Below are 6,206 nucleotides of genomic sequence, written 5' to 3' on the forward strand. Positions count from 1 at the left end.
GGGAGTTCGAGACCTGCCTGGGCAACACGGTGAAACCCTGTCCCTACTAAAAATACAAAAATTAACCAGATGTGATGGCAGGCGCCTATAATCCCAGCTACTCAGGAGGCTTAGGCAGAAGAATCGCTTGAACCTGGGAAGCGGAGTTTGCAGTGAGCCGAGATCACGCTATTGCACTTCAGCCTGGGCAACAAGAGCAAAACATTGTTTAAAAAAAAAAAAAAAGAAAAGAAAAGAAAAGAAATTTCCAGAATATGCAAATCTATAGAGACAGAAAAGAGATTATTGGTTTCCAGGAGCTAGAGGGAGGAAAAGATGGAGAGTTACTGCTAATGTGGTAAAACACATGATTTCCTAGGGGTGATAAATATATATATATATATTTTCTTTTTTTCGTTGTTTTTGTTACAGAAGAGAGTGTGAACACAGTTTCCCACTGCCAAAGATTATGCAGTTGAGTTCTCCACATTTGGGGAAATTGCAGGGATCAGCACATCCAGAGTGCAATGGATAAGCCTCACCCTGGGAAAACCACCTTTGTGATGATGGTATTTTACCTCCCAGGTAAGTATGAAAATATTCTTGAATTAATTAGTGGTGGAGATTGCATAACCTTGTGAACTTACCACAAATCCTGAGCTATATATTTTAAAAGGATGAATTCTATGGTGTGTAAATTATATTTCAATTTTTAAGAAAGAATCTACAAAATTTATAAAGAAGTAGGTTGTAAGGAGTTACTTAAGCAAGAAAATCTTTCTGGCTGGAGAGACATGGCTCTTCATGGAGTCTACAGACAGGGTAGGAAACCCAATCCACTTCCCCTCCCTAATAGGTAGGTTCTGCTCTTCACTTTATCCAAATGTCCCCCACTCTTTTTTTTTTTTTTTTTTTTGAGATGGAGTTTCACCCTTGTTGCCCAGGCTGGAGAGCAGTGGTGCGATCTTGGCTCACTGCAACCTCCACCTCCTGGGTTCAAGTGATTCTCCTGCCTCAGCCTACTGAGTAGCTGGGATTATAGCTGTGCACCACCATGCCCGGCTAATTTTTGTGTTTTTAGTAGAAACAGGGTTTCATCATGTTTGCCAGGCTGGTCTCAAACTCCTGACCTCAGGTGATCCGCCCACCTCGGCCTCCCAAAGTGCTGGGATTTACAGGTGTGAGCCACTGCGCCCAGCCTCTTCATTTTCTTTCTCATTCTCTCCCCTGCTTTGTTTCCCCTCTCAACTCATTCCTTGATCACTTATGTTTTCCTTTTCCTTTTTATGTCTTCTCATCCCTTTATCCAGGTCTCTACTTTCCACCCCTGCCTCCTGCTTCTTCCTTCTCCCTTCCTATTTGCTCCCCTCTCTCCTAACTCGCCACAAAATGGAAATAAATGGTATTTTAAAGCATTTTTGTAAGAATTATGTACTTTTTTGTTTGCTTAGGTGGAAAAGGACAAGATTTTGATGTTTAATGTTTCTTTAAGGAAAAACAACTCTAAATTAATTACATAGTTGGTTTTGCTTTAGGGAATGTAATCAGCAATTTTTAAAAAAGAAAGATTATCCACCCATGCTATATGACTAGTTAGAAATAAATAATTGAGGAAAAATACTTTCATGAACATTATAAAGTGATTTGTAAATATGAGCAGACACTACGGGTAAACACTGATAATATCTAGTGTGGTGGTGTTCACTGATAGCTCTTAATTATTATTTGGTTGTTCTATGTGTAGACATGTCTGAGTCAACCATTTAGGCTACAAATTGAAAACCTCCAACACAGACAGTTTCATCTGAAATGTAAACATGATTATATTTTCCCCCAGGAACATCCTTTTCGAACTAAAAAAAAAAAAAAAAAAAAACCCAACATGGGTTGTAAGTTCTTCTCTCATGAAGCCATCTACAGAATGGCCAATTATTCTCTGTCGTTGATCTGGAAGAGCGAGTAAGTACAAAAAGAATACCATTAACCACAAAGTTGTCATCTTCTTCAAATAAAATTCTGATCTCTGGCTTGAATGCTGAAAGATTTACTGTTTACTTGTGTGAATAGGTCAAGAGAAATAACTTTTTTCTTAACAGTCATTTTATAAGAAAAGCATATTTCATTTGTTGACAAAATGTTAAGAAAATGAACTGGTTAAGTCTCATTGGTCTTCATGATTGAAATTCTAACACCCAAAGTGGTAGTGTCAGAGCAATGAGACACCCAGATAATGGTCTCAGAAGCCTTCTCAAACAATGTGGCTGATTCATTAGAAGGGGGAAGGGGGAGAAAAGGCCGACTCAGTCCGTTCCTAAGAGGCCATCTATCCTGTCTTGAAGCAGACAAAGTGCTTTACTATGGTGCCTACTTTGGTATATTGGTACAACTATTATTGAATGTTAGAATTATTTTTAGATACTAAGTTTTAAGCACTCTCAGGACAGCTAAAGAAGGTGGATTCTCATCCAAAGCATTTCTGCTACTGACTGACCCTAGCAGTCAGCTGACTGGCACCTTTAAGATCCATCTAGTATGGTTTGAAGAGCTTGGTATTTGTTTGTCTTTCTTATGCTGCACAAAGACTCTGTGTCTGGGTCTGTCAACTGTGCAGCAAAAATGAGTTTCCACTTTTTGCTGAGCACACAACTAGACTATTTTTCTAAACTTGCCTTATAGTTAGTTGTGGCCACACAACTGAATTCTGATCTATGGAACAAATTCTGATCTATGGAACAAAATAATGATCTATGACATTATTTTAAGAAATACGTAAGTCTCTTCTCTGCTCTATTTCCCCCTTTACTGGCTAGATGCTGATGACAGTGAGGATTTGAGGAAAGGAGAGCTACATAATAAATTTAACATAACATAAGGGGCCCTGATACAGAGAGGGTCCACCACCCCTCAGCAACAACAACCTCTTAGGTGAGCAAGAAATAAACGGTTACTATGTTTTAGTACTATATATTTTGAGGTCTATTTATTACAGCTGTTAGTATGAGCCTATGTCGCAGTGCATTAGGATTGCTATAACAAATTACCATAGACTGGGTGGTTTATAAACAACAAAAATTTATTTTTCATATTTCTGGAGGTTGGGAGTCCAAGATGAAGATGCTGGCAAATTCAGTGTCTGGTGACAGCCTGCTTTCTGGCTCATAGAATTTGGTTATTTCACTGTAAGTTCACATGGTGCAAGGGGCAAGGGAGCTTTCTCCAGCCTCTTTTATAAGGATCCCATCCATGAGGGCACTTCATGACCTGATCACCTCTCAAAGTCCTCATATCCTATTATCATCATCTTGGGGGTCAGGGTTTCAACATATTAATTGGGAGAGAAGCTGGTCACGGTGGCTCACACCTGTAATCCCAGCACTTTGGGAGGCTGAGGTGGGTGGATCATCTGAGGTCAAGAGTTTGAGACCAGCCTGGGCAACATGGTAAAACCCTATCTCTACTGAAAATACAAAAATTAGCCGGGCATGGTGGCAGGCGCCTATAACTCCAGCTACTAGGGAGGCTGAGGCAGAAGAATGGCTTGAACCTGGGAGGTGAAGGTTGCAGTGAGCTAAGATCACACCACTGCACTCCAGCCTGGGTGACAGTGTAAGACTCCATCTCAAAAAAAAAAAAAATTTGGGAGAGGAGTGCATAAACATTCAGGCCATAGCACCCTAACTACTAACTGATTGGAATGGCTAGTAATTGAAGTATTGGAATTAAAGGAAGCAGTGCCAACAGATGTGCCTTCACAGAGGGCATGGTAAATACACCTTAGAAATATAACTCTTTTACCTTCTTTTGTTTCTTTCTTTCTTTTTTTTTTTTTCTGAGACAGAGTTTCACTCTTTCTGGCCAGGCTAGAGTGCAATGGTACAATCTCAGCTCACTGCAACCTCCACCTCCTAGGTTCAAGTGATTCTCCTGCCTCAGCCTCCCAAGAAGCTGGGATTACAGGCGCCTGCCACCACGCCCGGCTAATTTTTGTATTTTTAGTAGAGATGGGGTTTCACTATATTGGTCAGGCTGGTCTTGAACTCAGGACCTCAGGTGATCTGCCTGCCTCAGCCTCCCAAAGTGCTGGGATTACAGGTGTCAGCCACCTTGCCTGGCCTGTATTTGTACTTTCTAAGTTTTTGTGATACCAACTTATATATACTAGGCAGAGTGCACAAAAAATAATAGATTAAAATGAGGACATTTTTATCCCTCTTGATTTCCTTTAGTTGTTGTTGGTGTTGTTGTATTTATTTTTTTACTCCAGGACAGTCCACCAAGTTGTTGTTTTATTAAAGACAGGGCCACAGGCTAGGCATGGTGGTTCATGCCTGTAATCCAGAACTTTGGGAGGCCAAGGCTGGCGGATCACCTGAGGTCAGGAGTTTGAGACCAGCCTGGCCAACATGGTGAAACTCTGTCTCTGCTAAAAATACAAAAATTAGCCAGGCATGGTGGCGGGCACCTGTAATCCCAGCTACTCAGTAGGCTGAGGCAGGAGAATCACTTGAACCCAGGAGGCAGAGCTTGCAGAGAGCCGAGATTGCACCATGGCACTCCAGCCTGGGTGACAGAGTAAGACTCTATCTGAAAATAATAAATAAATAAATAAATAAATAAATAAATAAATAAATAAATAAAGGCAGGGCCTTACTATGTTGCCCAGGTTGGTCTTGAACTCCTGGGCTGAAGTGATTCTCCTGCCTCAGTCTCTCAAAGTGCTGGGATTACAGGTGTAAGCCACTGCACCTGATCCCCTCATAATTTTCTAATTTAATTTGGAAGTTCCTGGGACCTTCCTGGGAAACAGAGTCTGAGAGTCTGAGATTTTTGCGCAGAAGGTTAACTGCGGTGCGCTTTCAGGATCAGCACTTGTGTAGAATAAAAAAACAGAACTAGGTAAAAGCAGAAGTTGAACTCCTATGCAATTGCAAAAGAGGCCTCTGCTGGTCCTACAGAGAGCTTTGAAGCTGTGGTAGTCCTTCAAAGTTGTTCCAAATGGAAGCAAAGTGTCTGGGCCATTTTGGATGCTGGCTGTCCCCAGGGAGGAGTGTAACTTTTTTTTTTTTTAAGATGGAGTCTTGCTTTTGTCGCCAGGCTGGAGTGCAAAGGCACGATTTTGGCTCACTGCAACCTCCACCTCCTGGGTTCAAGTGATTCTCCTGCCTCAGCCTCCCGAGTAGCTGGGATTACAGGCGTATGCCACCACAACCAGCTAATTTTTGTATTTTTAGCAGAGACAAGGTTTCACCATGTTGTCCAGGCTGGGCTCGAACTCCTGACCTCGGTTGATCCACCCGCCTCGGCCTCCCAAAGTGCTGGGATTACAGGCGTGAGCCATCGCGCCCGGCCGAGGAGTATAACTTTGGGCTAGATAACTTCTTTCAGCCCAGGGCAATTCTTTGAGAGAAACTGAGTTGTGAGCCATCAGCAGGCAATATCCAGCAGCTGGAGGAGTGAGTTCCTTGATCCAAAAGGGATCTGGTAGGGACATAACATACACTGTATGCATATTAGATGGACTGTATTATTTTGTTACAAAAAGAATAATAACAGGATTGAAATAAACAGAGGGAGAAATTCCAGTAAAAAGGAAAGAGAAAAAAAGCATAAATCAGTATTTGATGAAAAGGGAAAATATAGAAGAAATTGAAAAATAATTAAATAACACTAAAATATAAAATTATTTGTCATAAAAAATCGTTTCACAACACAGTGCATTGTAGTTGAAAACAGGCATTAAAATGGCCAAGGTCACTTGATACATCAGAATTCAGGTCATAGAAAACACCTGTGAATCATGTTCGGAGGCTCGGGCTGTAACCTTCAAAGCACATTAAAATGATTGGGAATGCATTCTGTTAAACGATTTACCAGCAGAGGTCATTGAGTCAGAAGAACACTTTCAGAGCATGAAGAGGCAGTATGATGAATATTGATGCTGTGAGTAAAGGAATTTAGGTTTAGCAACTTTGAGTCTTGGCTTATCTATGAATTGCTGACTTTTAATTGTCCCCTGGGAAATTCAAAATTTATGTATATCTGGCTTTGGAATCCATTATGAGAATATTTTGTTTGCGTACTGGCCATCACACTTTGAGTTCCTCCAGAAGCTGACCCTGAGACAAAGATTCGAGGACTAGTGGTTTATTTGAAAGTTGCAGGAAACAGTGGTATGGCAGGGTGTACGACACAGGGATAGAAAATGCAGCCACTCAAAGGTACGTTAG

General features: G+C 41.2%; 1 non-coding gene across 1 annotated transcript; it reads right to left on the reverse strand.

Moving 5' to 3' along the window:
- Positions 1-408: 408 nt before the first annotated feature.
- On the reverse strand, positions 409-572 carry LOC112132953 (U1 spliceosomal RNA). The gene has a single exon (XR_002914651.2). It is a non-coding gene; the product is annotated as a U1 spliceosomal RNA (small nuclear RNA).
- Positions 573-6,206: the final 5,634 nt, after the last annotated feature.

This window comes from Pongo abelii, chromosome 2, assembly GCF_028885655.2.
Source record: "Pongo abelii isolate AG06213 chromosome 2, NHGRI_mPonAbe1-v2.0_pri, whole genome shotgun sequence".
Classification (NCBI taxonomy): Eukaryota; Metazoa; Chordata; class Mammalia; order Primates; family Hominidae; genus Pongo; species Pongo abelii.